We start from the raw sequence: 15,900 nt of genomic DNA, 5'->3' as shown, positions 1-15,900 counted from the left end.
TCTTTCTTTCTTTCTTTCTTTCTTTCTTTCTTCTTCTTTTTTAAAACCATCCCATTTTAAAAGTATGTTTGATTATGTGGTGCCTAGTGTGAGTGACTCCACTGTGATTTGGTCTGGTCTCTTGGGATGTAGCATAGGAACTCAGTCTGAAACAATGGCATCCATACATTTCAGCACTTGTATGTGATACATCCCAGCCTGCCTCTCTCACTCTGAACATTAAGTTTGGTGATATTTCTCTTAAGTAACCTCTGCTGCTATTATTCCATTTGGGCTGCTGTAACAAAATACCATAGATTGTGCGGCTTACAAGCAGCAGAGATTTATTTCTCACAATCTGGAGGCTGGGAAGTCCACGATCAAGGTGCCAGCAGATTCAGTGTCTGGTGAGGACTTGCTTTCTGGCTCCTAGGCTGTGCCTTCCTGCTGTGTTCCCACAGGGGAAAGGGGTGAGGGGGTTTCTCTTGAGCTTCTTTTATAAGATCATGAATCCCATTCATGAGGGCTCTGGCCCCATAACCTAATCACTCCCCACATCCTAGTACCATCACTTAAAGGGGTTAGGATTTCAACATATGAATTTGGGGGGGGACACCCTCATAGCACCTGCTTAAAGCTCAAACTTCTAGCTTAAGGCAAGCTCTCTGCTCACCCTGTGATGCATGCTAATCAACGCCGGAGGTCCAGTGAACCCTTACAGCTGACCAGCTTCTAGCTATCACTTCTGCTCTTACCTATTGAGTTAGACACATACCAGGAGCTGGTGATATTTGCTCCCAAACCTGCCTAGCCTAATTCCATCTGTTACAGTAGTTGCTTGATCTAACTCAGTATGGCACGGACCAATGAAACACAAGGGGAAAAAGAGAGAGCTGTTTTTATACAACCTAAAATTTGAATGCTTCAGGAAGACACATGGAAAAGCTGATGCATGCAGGGGTTTGAGCAAGGTCATTTTCATGAGATGCTATTGGTCACATGTGTATCTCCTCAAGACTGAACTCAAAGACAGAGACCATGGTGGCCCCATCTTTGTGCCTCATGTTCCAACCCACAGCCTGAGACAGAGTAGGAGTTGATGAATGGATGCTGTTCAAAAAAATGAACGAATAAATCAATGTTGATATTTTTAAGAGGGAAAAAATCCTCCCTAAATGTGAGTCATGAAAACAAACTGCTGGAAAATTAGGTGTGGGTGAAACAACTGTAAAAGATTAGAAAACAAGCTGTAAAAATCTCAAGGTATTCTGCACTTGAATTGCATTAGCATTAACAAGTGTCCTTAAATTCTGCAATTTAAAGAAAAAGAAATACGCAATTCATAGTCTACATGTTATGGATGTTGTTTATGAATGAAAGAGGATGTGGAAATTCAGCTAGCAGACCCACAGCCAAAGAAAAGATTTTGGCCTTTTAAGGAATAGGTGAATTAGTACGTGTGTGTGTGTGTGTGTGTGTGTGTGTGTGTGTGTGTGTGTAGGTATATTTAAAGTTAAAAAAATGTTTAAGGGGTGTATGTTAGTAGAATCACAGCAGGGAAAAAATTACATGCTCAAATTAGTTACTTCAAAGATAGTTTAATAAAATAAAAGGATTGTTTATAAAACTGTGGGTAGAAATAGGAAAACCGCAGGATAGGACCTCAAGTTGGGGGAACGCAGAGGGCTCCTGATAGCAGCTAAGCCTCGGGTTGAGGGAGGCAGCCAGTGTGCCAAGGTGCTGCAGGGGGAAACAGGAAATTAGATGCCCTGGCCTCTCCCTTCTTTCTTCCTGCAAGGTTATACCAGTGTCTCCTATTGGACAAGCCAAATGGGAAGACAGAAGGCACAGGTGTCCATTGATACCGTCCACAGAGGTGAAATCCCCAGAGTGGAGGTGAGTGGATCAGAGGAAAGTGGAAGTTGCCCAGCATGGTAGGAATTTTTATGATTCTCCACTTTGATATTTTCAACTTTCTGACAAACTGTGAGTTTAAATCCTGCCAAATTAGAGGGCTTCTACTTTGTTATTTTCTGTTTTTTTTGAGACAGGGTCTCGCTCTGTCACTCAGGCTGGACTGCAGTGGTACGAACATGGTTCACTGAAGCCTCAATCTCCTGGGTTCAAGTAATCTTCAGGCCTCAGTCTCCTGAGTAGCTGTGGCTACAGGGATGTGCCACCACACCTGGCTAATTTATTTTATTGTAAAGACAAGGTCTGGCTATGTTTCTCATGTTGGTCCTTAACTCCTGGGCTCAAGTGATCCTCCTGCCTTGACTTCCCAAATTGCTGCGATTACAGGTAGGAGCCTCTGCTCCTGGCCTCTACTTTGTTTTCCTATTTATCTGTTCCACTAGACTGTGACTAGCTAGAGGCAGGGACTCTATCTAGGGCATCTTTGGATCTCCAAGCCTGGCCCAGGGCTTGGCATGTGGAAGAAACTCAATAATTCGTCGAATGAATACTGAAGGCATTGTAAGAAAAATTATATGTCCAAAAAATCAGTCAACTACATACTTATTCATTTAACAGATACTTGTTGAGTTCCTACAACGTGCTGTATGCTGTTCTAAACAGAGAGGATACAATGGTAAACAACAAGGCTACAGTCTAGTGGGAAAGGCAGTCAACAAATGCTTCCCTCATTCGACATTTATTGAACAATGACAATGTGCCAGGCACTGTCCTAGATGCCAGGGGTTCAACAATGAACAGGATAAAACCACTGACCTCATTGAACTTGCATTTGAGTGAGCATGTTTTGCCGTTAAGTAGCCATCTTTAAAGCTGAAGGTAAGCACAGGGGCACCAGTTTTTTAGAAAGCAAAGCAGGTCTGTGGCTCCTGATAGATGAGAGGCAAGCAGGGTGCCACTTTAAGTCATGGAAAGACAATCCCCTGGGCTGGATGGAAACCAGAGCTTGGAATGAATGTCCTTGTGGGTCAAGGGTGTCTTTGCTAACCACATCTGATCCCTTGGCAATAGGGGATTGGGATGGGTCCCAAGTAAGAAAATCTGAGCTTTTCACACTTCTCCAATGACAAGGCCTTGCACACAGTAGGTCACTTAATTTCTGTGGGATTAAGTGACTGTTACCAGTCATTTATCAAGGTGTGGGCTCCTAGAAATGGAGCTTGAGAGATGAAGAGCTAGCTGGAGCCCAGCAGAGCCATGGCAGAGGAAGGGGGATAACTTTGCCTTGTTTAGATGCTCTGGATTTTTTTAGAGCATGTGTCATTGCCTCTGTATGCTTGAGCCAGCCTTTTCTGGGAAGCTAAAGGGTAGATTGAACCCAGCCTTGTATCACATTAGTATTCCCCATACTCATAAGCTTTGGGAGTCTATATTCCTCTTATGTGTAAGTTCTAAATTGCAGGGGAAATGGTATTTCTCTGCAGAGAAGGAAGTAGCTTCTGTGGGATTTTCCAGAGATGGAAGGCTGGATTCTGGTTCTGTTTCTCCCATCTTGGTGTGAGGCCCTCAGCACTCAGCTGGGTGAAGTACTCTCTTAGAGTGCCTTTCGACCTCGCCATTCCCTCTTTGGAGACATTTCTCTCATTCCCAGGAATTTGGCCATTGCAATTGGGCCGCTCCTTCTCTCTCTTGTGCATCTTTGGCCACCAAAGAAGTGGCTGTGAATTAGCAGGACTGGTTTTAAGCAATGGCGTTTAGAGACAGCTGCTTACCCAGTGTAATTTTGTAGGCTCAGGGAAGGGACTTTACTCGCTATGCGAGTCCCAAAATACCTCCTTTATCAGCCTTTTGGTGTTTGGGATTGCTTTACTGTGGACAAAGCCTTTCATTCCACAATGAAGGATCAAAAATAGAAATGAATGCACATGTGTTTGGCATTGCCCATAACAAGCTGTTCTTGGCCTCCATGCTCTTGCTCGTGCTGTGCCCTCTGCCAGGAATATCCTCCCTATGCCCTCATTTCCCTTATACTGATCCTTTAAGAGTCAGTTTAAGCATTTCTTACCCTAGAGGATGCCGTAATTGGTTTCTCTTGATTACAAGAAACAGAGTTACAAAGAGTTGCAGCTCAAATAAAGGCTGGTTGAGAGGGGTTGTGACACTTGGAACATGAACCCCAGGATGAAGATGAGGAGGGGACCTAACTATCTGCTTCTACAGTCTGTCTCCCCCAAACAGACTTTAAGATCATGAAAGTAGGGGCTATGTCTTACTCATTTTTGAAAGCTCAGACCTACCACAAAACTCAGTACTTAATAGATGTTTGTTGAATAAATGAATGAATGAATAATTGAATCCTAAGTATGGATGGAAGATGTGGGCTCTGTCTTTTAGGGATTTACAGTCTAGTTGGGAACTAGGAAACAGGTAAAATTTAAGTAATATAAGAGATACGCAGTGCAAAACAAGGGTTAAAAACTGGTACAAAGCTTGCAAGATGAACACACCAAAGGCATCTTGGGGAGATGAGATTTAGTTAGCAAATAGGCCTGAGAAAGACTTCAGTTCATACTGACTAAGATGTTTCTGAGTGCAGAACACAGACTTTTAGTTGGGAAATTGAAGTGACCATGGAACTAACGTATAATTTCCCAAAGGTCCCACAAAGGATGACTAGGGACAACAAAGGGCAGCCAGGGGAGCCTCAGAGTAGGATTCAGAGGTCCTTGTCACTTGGCCAAGGGCTGGCCTGCAGCATCAGGTGCATTAGATCCCACTCCAATGCCCCCAGACTCATGAGTGATCCTAGTGACCTTATCTGAGTGGCTGAGTAGAGCTAGGAGTGTGCCTTGCTGAGTTCCTGCCAGCTGCCTGTGGTGGATAAACAGGCAGGCCTCTGGGTGGCCTCAGGAGTCTACAGTGAACAAAGAAAGTCATTCTGATGCTTCCAGATTTTACTGAGTTAAATCAAAGGCCAAGAGAGGAGAGGTCTTTGCAGTTCTCTGTTTTAGAGGCTGGCCCCTGGGCGAGTCCCTTATCAGACTCTGTTCTATTTAGATATGTTTCTTTGAACCTTCCTGCAGAAAGTGATGTCCTTTGACAGGCTCCCTTGGCTTGCCAAGGATAAACAGTGAGCAGCTGTGAGGGAGTCCCAGGGTCTCTTCTCTCATAACGTTTATTGTCAGTCCTGCACACCTGAAACTTCATCTTCGCTTGTACTCAAAATAGAGAAAGTGGAAGCCTAAATGAACCCACTGAGCCCAGCCCCCTCAATAAGGAAACTGAGGCTCAAGAAAATGAATCTTTCTTCATATTCATGTAGTGCCTTGAGTTTATCCTGTTTTCCCACATATGCTCACATGGTTTTTCATTTTCTTCATTAAACAGCCCTTTAGGAAGGGCCTACTATGTGCCAGGCACTGTTCTGGGCATTGGATGGGTATACGGGTTTGGCTGCAAGTAACAATACTCAGCCAGTGGTGGCCTAAACTCTTACCAGAAAGGGGTCCCGATCCAGACCCCAAGAGCGGGTTCTTGGATCTTGTGAGAAATAGCTCAAGGCAAATCCATAAAGTGAAAGCAAGTTTGTTAAGAAAGTTAAAGAATAAAGAATGGCTACTCCATAGGCAGAGCAGCCCCAAGGACTGTTGATTCCCCATTTTAATGGTTATTTATTGATCGTGTGCTAACAAGAGGTGGGCTATTCATGCCTCCCCTTTTTAGATCACATAGGGTAACTTCCTGATGTTGCCTTCGCATTTATAAACTGTCATGGCACTGACAGGAGTACAGCAGTGAGGACGACCAAAGGTCACTCTCATTGCCATCTTGGTTTTGGTGGGATTTTAGCCAATTTCTTTACTGCAAGTTTTATAAGCAAGGTCTTTATGACCTGTATCTCGTGCCACTGACCTCCTATCTCATCCTGTGACTTAGAATGCCAAACTGTCTGGGAATGCTGCCCAGAAGGTCTCAGCCTTATTTTATCCAGCCCCTATTCGAGATGGAGTTGCTCTGGTTTAAACCCCTCTGACAAAACAATGCGGACATTCCTTAGCTCATCAAAAATAAGAAAGAAGTCCAGGGCTGTGGTCTTTAGGAGCTGTAGGCGCCACAGCTCAGCGGTGCCATGAAGAGCCATGCTTGGTGTGTCAGTGATGTCTTCCCTCAGATGGCAAGGTGGCCGTCACAGTCCCCAACTACAGCCTAATGCTCAAAGACACAAGCAAGGCAGAACAGGGACCTTCACTTTGCTCTTTTTTTTTTTTTTTTTAAATAGGGCACGAATACCCTTCCTAGAAGCGCCCAGCTGCCTTCTTATTGTAACCCAGTGACCATATCTGGGTTTACATGCCCGTTTCTAGACCCGTCACAGGCAAACCAGAATTGAATGCCATACTGGCTGCCTTGGGAAAATTGTGATGTGCTGTTCACGGGAACAGCAGTGAGTCTATCGTGTCCATTAAGAGCAGGGGCTCTGAAGCCTGATGGCCACAGTTCAAATCCTGGCTCCATCACTCCTCAGTTATATAACCCGTGCCAAGGAGCTTAACTTTTTGTTCCTCAGTTTCCCATCTGTAAAATGGTGATAATGACACTTCACAGGTTGATGTAATGATTAAATGTTTAATGTACAAAAGGTGCTTAACACAGTACTTGGCTCACAGCAAAGGTTAACTACTGATCACCTATTGTATATTTCAAAGTAGCTAGAAGATAGCAATTCAAATGTTCCTAGCATGAAGAAAAGACAACAATTTAAGGCAATGTAAATCCTGATGATAATGATTTGATCTTTACAAGTTATTCAAATGTGTTAAATGATCACATGTATCCCCAATGTATGCACAACTATTATGTATTAATAAAAAATAAAATTTTAAAAAATTAAACAGTCCTCAAGACTGAGCAATTCCTTTCCTGAATAAAATCAGGAAAAGGTTCTAGATGTTGGGTAGGCAACTCCAGTGCCTGCCACACATAGTCACCCTCCAGTTCACAGACAAGTAAACAAGCAATGTTGAAATCCTGTGCCATGGTACAAGATAGTGTGCATCAGCCCCCTCAACAGGAGGGGTGCCTGGTCCAGACTTGAAGGATGTCAGAGAAGACTTCTTGGAGGAGGTGGCACCAATATAGGTTTCAAAATATACAGCAGTGGCTCAGCAAAGGCAGAGTGTGGGTGGGTGGGAAAGGAAGGCTCTCCAGGCAGAGGCAGCAGTGGGCCTAGAGACTCCAGAGTGTGGCGCTCTGTGGTGTATGTAGGACAAGTATGCACAATTTATTGTGCCCAGAGAGTGAAGTGAGAACCAGGGGTGGCTCTAGACGTATGTGCTGCTGGGCTGGGGAGGGCTTGGATACCGAGATAAGGAATGTGTGCTTTTTCCCACAGGCTATGAATTTGGAGCTGGTGGTAGCCTTGCATTTTTATTTTTGGTCAGTGACTCAGGCTGGATGAGAAGGATGGATGGGAGAGAGGTGGGACCCAGGCAGGAGGATACAGCAATATTCCCGGGGACTGAGGCAACAGCCTGAATTAGGGCAGGTACTGGGGGGCTGGAGGAAGAGAGAGATAGAGAGAAAGGGAAAGGGGAGATAAACATGAGATAAACATAAGCAGGAGGCTGGGGGTGGTGCATTCAAGTTTTCCCAGGTTGGGTCTAGGGGCAGCTGGAGATGTCAGCAGACCCTCACATGCACAGAGTCTGAAGCCAGGAGAGAGAGCTGGGCTGAAGACAGCACATGCAGATGTTATCATCATGGAGGAAGTAGATAATAGATACGTACTTGAGATAGATGAAATTGTCCTGGGGAAATAGAAATAAGAGCGACAACCCTGCAGCTCTGAGCATGACTTGGATTGCAAAAATGTTCCGTTCTGTTTGGGCGCTTTGTTGGGCTGGGTATGGTTCAAGGCCTGTAGCGAGGCAAAGGTTTTGTTTGGTTGCTGTAGAAGCGAGCTATTGTTTAATGCTCAGCCTGCTGGGTGAATTTCTGCCCACTCCCTGTGGTTATTCAAAGCTGCAAACCCTGATGGGAGGTGAGAAGAGAGGTAGGTTGAAGGTGGAGCCCTGTAGAACACCAGTATGAGCAGGGCAGCTTGAGAAGGAGATCAAAGGGAGCATTAGGGAGGTGGGGAGGAACACACAAGAATGTCCCACGACCCAAGGGATGTCATGGAATGCGCTTCATGTGTTTTGTCTCTTCAAATGGACCGAGGATCCTAGCAGACGTATTACCTATTTCTCTTCTATCCCAGCAGAGTCCCAGTGTCAGCTATTTGGTGTATTAAATTACATTGAGAACTTATAGTAAGAATCAAGATCCACAGTAGAGAGGATGGGAAAGCAGGGTATCTTCCTGACCATTCCCTGTGGGTGGGGTTAATGCCACAGGTTCTGGACCACACAGAGCTGACGTTGAGAACTGCCTGTCTGTGTGATGTCGGGCAGCTTACTCAGTGACGCTGGGCCTCAGCTACCCAATCCATCAAACGGAAATGCTAACACCTACCCTAATGCTGTTCAGGCAATTAAATGAGATACTGCAAGCTAACATTCGGCATATATGAATCCAGTAGCAAGTGCTTGCTAAGTGGAAACCACCATTGTCCCTAGGGTCCTTGTCTAGCAGCCAGCTCAAGATTGCTCTGGCTTTGTGTTTTGAATGAAGAAGAGAAAATAATTTCGCTAGTGAAAAAAAAAAACCTGAAGGAGCATGGGCTTGCCACGAGCTCAGGGAGCAAGCTTAGACCGGGACATGAAAGGTAAGCAGAGAGCCATCTTGGGAAGAACTCCGTAAGGGCTCTCAACAAAGGCAAAAGCACAAAAACAAAAACCGAAGGATTCTCAATGAAGAACAGACTGGCCAGAGGAAGCTGGTTACAGAGAGATCCAAAATGGAGGTGGCAACTGGTAAGAAGATCTCCAAGTCTGGGTTCTATAACTAACGTGTGTCTTTCCAGTTTCTAGTCTGTGTGGAGCGTGCTCTGCCTCCCTGACCATTCTGTCATGTGTATGTAGTTAGCATGGTAGAAAGAACATGCACACTGGAGTTGGAGGTCTCTAGGTTTGAGTCCCTGCTTTATCACTTAACCGCCCATGTGATCCTGTAGAAGTTATTTTGCTCCCGGTGCCTCAGTTTCCTCATCTGTAAAATGGGCTAACCTTCTGCAACCAGTTACTATGTGGAGTAAATGAGATTAGTGTGCATGAACCGGCTGATAGAATGCTGACACATAGTAGGTGCTCAGTCATTATTTGTGCCTCGTTTTCCCTTGTGTTGTAAGTAAGGTCGTTTCTATTGCCCTTAAGAAGAGGGGCTTAAAAGCATAGCTTGGCCTGTCCAGAAAAAACCTGTCCCGAGGAGGGAAAATGTAGCTGAGGAGAGAGGACCTGGGAGGATCATCTCTCCAGTCTCAGGGCAGAAAGGAAGAGGCCCAAGCCCCGGGGAAGAAACGGCATCAGGATGCAGCTTGGTGGTGGTGACCCACAACCGAGGGCCCAGCAGGTCCTGTGGAATGCCCACAGTTACTTCCCTATCCATAAACAGGGTCAGGAACTCTGTCACACTATTTCCCTCCTCTTCCCTGTCCCCGTAGGACCCCAGGACTGGGAACAGCCCTGAGTCTCCAGGTGTGGCTGCTCCATAGCACCTCCTCTGCTGCCTCCCAGAGGTCCCTTCCGGGATGACCATCCCCACAGAGCCCTCCTTCCAAGATACAAACGGCCTGGGCCCCTCTTCACATGGCCCAGAGGCCAATTAAGGGGCTCTGTGGGCTCTGGAGGGATCTCTCTCAAAGGGCTTCTCCCACCACCCAAATATTGTAACACAATTGTACAGTGCTTGGAAGTTGTTGAAAGGTGTTTGCATTCCCTATAACGTAGGCAGTGAAGCTATTTTACAGAGAAGGGGCATGGAGCCACAGAGAAGAGACTTGCCTCTGACAGCATGGCTAATAAATGTTGGAACCAGAACTTGAACCCAGGAACTCCCAGCCCAGGGCCATTCTGTTTTATAAATATGGAGGGTATGATGTTCCATCCTTTCAACTTGTAATTAGTGGGTGTTGTTTGTATGGCTGTGAGCTTTACCTATATCTTTTGGTGCTGGGAGATAATCTGTCTTCCTTCTTCAGTACCCTTCCTCTCCACACCACTGTTTCCTTGAGTCCCTAAAAGGTGTCCTAAAGGACAAGACTCTACCCTCCATCTCCTGGAGAGCCTCACCGACCCTCCTGTGAATGGCTCTGTCTAACACCCAGGCTCGAGGAATGAAGCAATTTCCCAACCTGCTTAATGGCACTACTGGGAGCTCAAGAAAGCTATGCTTTCAGGTGACGCATTGTCATGCCCGTCTACATGAACATCTCTGTCCCCTATAACAGCCTCTGCCACAGCAGCAGCCCAGCTCAAATGGCAGGCAAAAAAACTTGTTTGGTGCATTCCGTTAGTGAGCAGGAAGTTATTTCATTGATTGAAATTCTCAGGTACAGCAAGTACCGGGTGGCATTTGAAGAGGATAATTTAATTCAATAGTTTATATTCCACTTAAGTTCCTCGTCTATCTGACTGCTAGTAAACAGCTGTAAACTGCCACAACTGTCTTAGAGGTGAAGAGGAAATATAGTCTGGGAAATAAAGTGGTGATACCAGGACAGAATTTCAAGAGACCAAAAACCTCTGGGAAAATGGGCAAAGGAGGTCTGGGGTGTGAAGGGTGGGTCCAGGTGCAGGAGGCCCCATTTCCTCATGGCCCTCCACTGTGCAATAATGAGCTCACAAGCAATGACCACGGAGGCTTCCTCCTGCTCTGAACTCCATACTGTTCCCGGGGAGCTCAGTGGTGTGGGGAAGGAGGCTGAGAATGCGATTCAGAAAACCAGAGCGCAAACCTGGTCTTGGTTCTTCTTGCAGGACCTTGGGGGCAATCCACGCTGTCCCTCTCCCTCCAGGATGCAATGACAGTCAAAAGAATGTGTGTGACAGTGTCTTATGCCCAGGAGGGCCAGTTGGATGTTAGTAGTTACTGTGGCATTGTTATTGGAGCAGAGAAGCCCCCACGGGCCTCCTGCACACCGGTCTCCTTGCCCAAGGGCTGGGGGTCCTGCAGGCGAGCCAGACCTGTCCTCAAGCCAGGGGACAGTCACCCTATGATTTGAAAAGTGCCCAAACTATGCCTGACCCAGCAAAGCTTGCCTCCCCATAATGGACCTATTAAAGCATTGTAGTTTGTTGCCTCAAAGGGGTCATGGTGACATTTTCTCAGCTCCTGACACCTAGGCCTCCCTCCCCTCCCTGATTGGTTGGTTGCCTCTCACCTTAGGAAGCAGAGAGGAGACCCTTGAGAGGGGTGGGACAGGGATGGCTGAAAAGTAATCATCTTGACCATCCTGAATTCACTTTCTCCTGTGTTCCTGGTACTGTTCTGGGGCAGGGGCACAAAGCAGCACTCATATCACCTCTCCATTTATTCCTCCGCTGGTTTGGCGGGTGCTGTAAGAGCATTGCCCACGGTAGGCGCTGAGGACACAGAGATGAAGGGCGCAGCAGGAGCTCAGGAGCCTGGCATCTGGCTGGGGGGATCACATACAAAGGATCCGAATCCTCCAGTTGGGCTTCCTAGTTCCTCTACCCCCACAAGCGAGGCTGCCCATGGGCACCTCAGGGATTCTGCCACCATCCAGTGCCTGCTCACTGCTTAAAAAGTCTAAATAATTGTAAGAGAGTGGTATGATCTATTTAATACAACAATCTAGTTCAATGCCACAGAGTTCACCTCCTAATCTTTGTTGTCGGGTAAGCTGCGATGTCTTCTTCTATAACGGTAGCCCCGTGCTGACACAGCCTCAGGTTGCTTTCTGTAAGTGTCATTTGGGTTAAATATTAAAGAAGGGGGAGGGTGGCAGAGAGCTTCACTGCAGAGCTGGAACCCCATCCTGAGGATGCAGTGGCAGCCTTGATGATGGTGTCTGGTTGCATGTGTGTGAGTCCCAGCCATGTGAGGAAGGCGTTTGGAATGAGGGCATGTGAAATGATGGGTCCTTAGGGGTGGAGAGCCATTGCTAAGGGAGGTAGGGGATGAGAGTTGAGTTCAGAGTATCTGAAATGGAAACTCTAAGAAAGATCATTCCTCACCACCACGGTCTCAGTCAGTCAGAACCATCGCACACCTGGACTGGTGCACTGGCTTGTGGCCCGTTTCCCAGCTCTTGCCCTTGCACCTCACCTTCTGCCGGCTGTGTGTGCTCTGACCTCCTTCACTCCCATTCTTTCCTAGCTCATTCTTCCCCACCACTGGGCTTCCCTTAATCTGTTAAGCACATTGCAGCCTGCACCATGCCCTTTGCACCTGCAGTTCTATGGGTCTAGTCCTCACTCCTGAACAGTAGGGCCTTGCTCCGATGTCACTTCCTCAGACTTTCCCCGCTTAAAATCAGACCCCATCACCGTTGTATTCCAGCACCGAGAATGTCGGGCAGGTAGAAGGGATTGAAGGAGTATTTGTGAATGAATGAACTGCCCTAGATAGAGGGGAGTGGGGAAACAGACCTCAGGACCCAGGAGCAAAAGGCTGGGGAGGGACAGAGGACTGGTGCACTGAGATTTTGCCTCGCTACTCTCTGGGTGCTGAGGGGGAGCGGGGGTCATGGAATGAGGTGGGGAATGAGAGGTGTGGGGTGTCTGGGTCAGCGTGGCTGGCACCCCTGCTCTCCCCAGGGCCCTCCTGGCTGAGTTCATTCCTGCTTTCCCAGCTTTCCTTCACGCTTCCTTCATTTCCACCCTACCCTTTGCTCCACAGGACTAATGAATAACAACAGGCCTGTAATTAGACTGACATTGGAGCCTGCATTGTCCCAGATAGGCGCTCTCCGAGGCAAAGGTCTGGTCTCAGCTCCCAGGTGGCACCTTGGCCTTTCCCTCCACATCCTTGCTCATGGCCTTGACTTCCTGCAAAGTGAAGGAATTCCTTTCTGACTGTTTGGGATCTGCCTCCCAGATCCCGAACAGTCAGAAAGGAACCAGATGGGATGTTGGGACATCCTGTGTGGCACAGGATTTGAGAGACATGAAACGACTTCCTGCTGGTGCCAGCATGTCAGGTGGAGACAGGCTGAGTGAAGAGCCCAGCCTGGGATCCTGGCACTATTGCTTCAGCTCCCAGGTCTCAATTTGGTCTTCCATAAACCCTTAAAGTGTTGGTCAAGATCAGTCTTTTGGTACTGCATTTGCAATACCCTGGGAATGCAAGTTATTTGGATTCTTCATGGAACCAGAGAGCAAGAAGATTGTGATCATCACCTGGTTGGCAGGTTTTCACCAAGGTCTGTGGGCACCTGTGGGGCTTCTGAGGGGGTCAAAAGGCACCGTGCCTGGCACATAGTAGGTGCTCACTCATTACTGGCCGACAGACTTGAATGAAGTCTTAGCATGAAGCACATCTCAGTGGGAGAAAGTGGCCAGGATGTGGGGAGCTGGGGCACTTGTGCAGAAAGGCCAGGGGGTGGCTCCACCCCATCCCTTGAAGCCTGCTTTTGTTCCTCCTGGGAATACCTGACAGCAGCAATTAGCAGGAGGTCCTTGAGTGTCCCCCTCTCCACTGCAGGCTTTCCTCACTAAGGGAGAGACAGCGCTTCATCTGAGTGACACCTCATTCGAATGGGAATGAGTCCTCCGTCTCATCCAGAGAAGAGGAAGCACTGTTATCTCCTGATTCTGCTTTAAGACCATTGCCGTCACTCTGACGAGCTACAGTGTTTCTGGCTTCAATGGGGGATATCATGCGGAAGGAGGTGAGTGCAATGAGTCACACAATAGCAGAGGCTAAGGAGGGGAGCAAGTGCCAGAAACCAAGAAGGAACTCCAGAGTGACACCCCCTGAAAGAAAACCAGGAGTCACAGTGCAGCATAAGAGAAATTCATGTCTCTCTGAGGCGACAGGGACTTCGAATGCAGCTCTCCTAGGAGTGGGGATCTGAGCCCCTCCATCAAGCTGGCTCCGACGTTGAGCACGTGCACTGATCTCACATAACCCTGAGCAAGGACAGGCTTCAGGGCCTCATGGCTGCGAGCAGCAAAGGCAGGTATGGAAGCCGGTTAACAGGTCTGAGACCCTGACATGTAGTGGGGAGGCCTGGGTGCCTTCCTCAGCTCACCCTGCTCAGTAAAAGCCCCTTGGGGCCTCAGTGAGGCAAGGGTGGCATCACAGCCTCTGTGGATATGGGATGTAGCTGATGGTCTGTATCCCTGGCTATAAGGCTGACCAAAACAGGGATGCTATGGGGGAAGAGGGAAGGCAGCCTTCACAGAGGTCTAGGGTGGGTGTAGGGACCTAGTCTTGAGGGGATATCTGGAACAGGAGCAAAGTGAGCTATTGGGACAAGGGGGTTGGGAGGATAGGGGGTAAAGGAACCCAGGCCTCAGGGCAGGGCAGATGCCTTATGAACTCAAAACCACAAGAGAAACTTCACAGAGAGGGGCAGGTGTTTAATATCCACCATATCTTGAATTCTTAACATAGCCTTGTGAATTGACAGGGGGGAAAACAGAGAGATAACCGTTAAGTAATTTGTCCAAAATCATTCAACTGGGAAGTAGCAGAGCTGGGATTTGAACCTGCGCCCAAATTCATTGTTTTTCTACTTGCCAGATTGGTGAGGGTCATGGAGGAAGCTGCTGCTCAGTGGACATGGGTGTATGTGAGACTCACCCCAGGTGTATTAGATGTCACAGCTGCAATATTGCCTCCATACCCCACTGGTTGGCCAGCTGGGAGCCCAGTACTGTGCAGGCTGTCTTGGCTGAAATTGACCGAGGACCTGGATGGGCTAAGGGGAGATGGAAGGTCCTCACCCCTCTGAGCAGGGCTGGCAGAGGTGGCAGGAGCCATCAGGGGCATTAGTCTTTGTTTCAATAAAGTGGTTTATGCATTTTGTGAGCTTGTCAGCAAAACGATAAAGCAGTTTACGCCTTTGTGAGAAGGGGATCAGAGGTGGAATTTCCTTTCTTCTCACCACCGTGATCCAGTTTTTATTTCGTTTTTATCCTGAGTGTGTCCTTTCTCTTTCTCAGGCGGCTTCCACGAGCAACAACCTAGTCTTTTGGGAGTCCTGGTGTGCTGTCGTTGTTTACTTGATTTCTCAACACCTTTCTCCTGTCTGAAGTGCTGCCTGACAAGGATTTGTAAAAATTATACTGTGATTTCCCTTGCTCTTCTATTTTCTCTTTTAACATGAAAGGAAACAAGTCTTTATTCAATCCTCCCACCTCTCATGTTGGTGGGCTGCTTCTTGCCAAGCAACAGTCCTATCACACCAGTGAAGGGTTAATCAGAACAGCTGCAGGTGGGGCCAGGAAGGGTAAGAGTGGATTCCAGGATCCTTCGGGTTCACATGTCACTCCTGAAAACCTTCCGCCATGCACAGAAGCCACTTCACTGTTCTGACATGAATTTCTATAACCCAAACATATACTCTTCGACAGAGAGAGATCAACGCAAGAAAAAGTGGAACTTCCTCAAGGGTAAGCTATGTTTTCAGTAGTAAGCCATTTACTGTTTTACAGTGTACATTTTAAGGTCTTGCAGGGAAATAATGCTTCTCTAGCAGCCAGGATGTAAAAGAGCAAGAACTGTGCAAGTAGCTATCACAGGATTTTTGGGTGTGCTGCCCGGAGCAGAGGGCACTTAAAGAGTGGTAAGTTTGGGGGTGAAGGGAAAGGGGAGTCTGAGAATTTGTAACAAAGGCACTCAGAGGATTTAGGACTTCAACAATTTTACTGTAGTAAAGAATGTATTGGTTAGGGTGGAGGCTAAGCTGCTGTAACACACATTCAAAATTCAGTGGGTTAAGTTTTCTCTTAGATGGCCATCTAGAGAGGGGCAGCTGGTTCGTGGTGGGCTGGTAGCTCAGCTCGTAAAGTCATCAGGGGTCCCAAGCTGCTTCCCTAGATTATTGCCCTTGTCTATATAGTCCCCACAGGTTCCTGGCATGGTGTCTGAGTGATATCG

The 15,900-nt window shown here is 47.4% G+C and overlaps 1 long non-coding RNA gene across 1 annotated transcript; it reads left to right on the top strand.

Moving 5' to 3' along the window:
* Window positions 1-1,486: 1,486 nt before the first annotated feature.
* On the top strand, window positions 1,487-6,785 carry LOC116533737. Its single transcript, XR_004261420.1, has 2 exons — window positions 1,487-1,913; window positions 6,173-6,785. It is a non-coding gene; the product is annotated as an uncharacterized LOC116533737 (long non-coding RNA).
* Window positions 6,786-15,900: the final 9,115 nt, after the last annotated feature.

Source organism: Sapajus apella, unplaced genomic scaffold (assembly GCF_009761245.1).
Source record: "Sapajus apella isolate SASKATOON/1434 unplaced genomic scaffold, GSC_monkey_1.0 scaffold83, whole genome shotgun sequence".
NCBI lineage: Eukaryota > Metazoa > Chordata > Mammalia > Primates > Cebidae > Sapajus > Sapajus apella.
The sequence above is the reverse complement of the archived record's forward strand: the minus strand, read 5'-3'. Positions and strand labels throughout refer to the sequence as shown.